Source organism: Parasteatoda tepidariorum, chromosome 6 (assembly GCF_043381705.1).
Source record: "Parasteatoda tepidariorum isolate YZ-2023 chromosome 6, CAS_Ptep_4.0, whole genome shotgun sequence".
Taxonomy (NCBI): Eukaryota; Metazoa; Arthropoda; class Arachnida; order Araneae; family Theridiidae; genus Parasteatoda; species Parasteatoda tepidariorum.
Genome location: NC_092209.1, coordinates 57,959,412 through 57,959,794, shown reverse-complemented (window position 1 = coordinate 57,959,794; position 383 = coordinate 57,959,412).

The window sequence follows — 383 nt, the reverse complement described above, 5'->3', positions numbered from 1 at the left end:
TTTGTGCAGAAACCTCTGTAAATCATTAGCTTGATTGTGGAACTGGCAAATGTCATATTTGATTCATTTAAAAAACGCAGTACCCTCGGATAAATTGACATTCCGGATAACTTGACATTTTCCATTTAAATTATTTCATAAAGGAAATAAATTATTTCATAAAAGAAAGAAATTATTTTATAAAAGAAATACTGGGTTCCTATTAGTAACCTAGTATTCCTTTTATTACTGTATAATGCAATCCTAGTATTTGTAATCCTAGCAACTACTAATTCATTGTGCAATTTATATAAATGTTAGTAATAAATAAGAGAAAATTATATTTTTATTTATTTAGAAGCGACGGGTTAGTTTCAAAGGAGGACGGGTACATTGTTGGACAA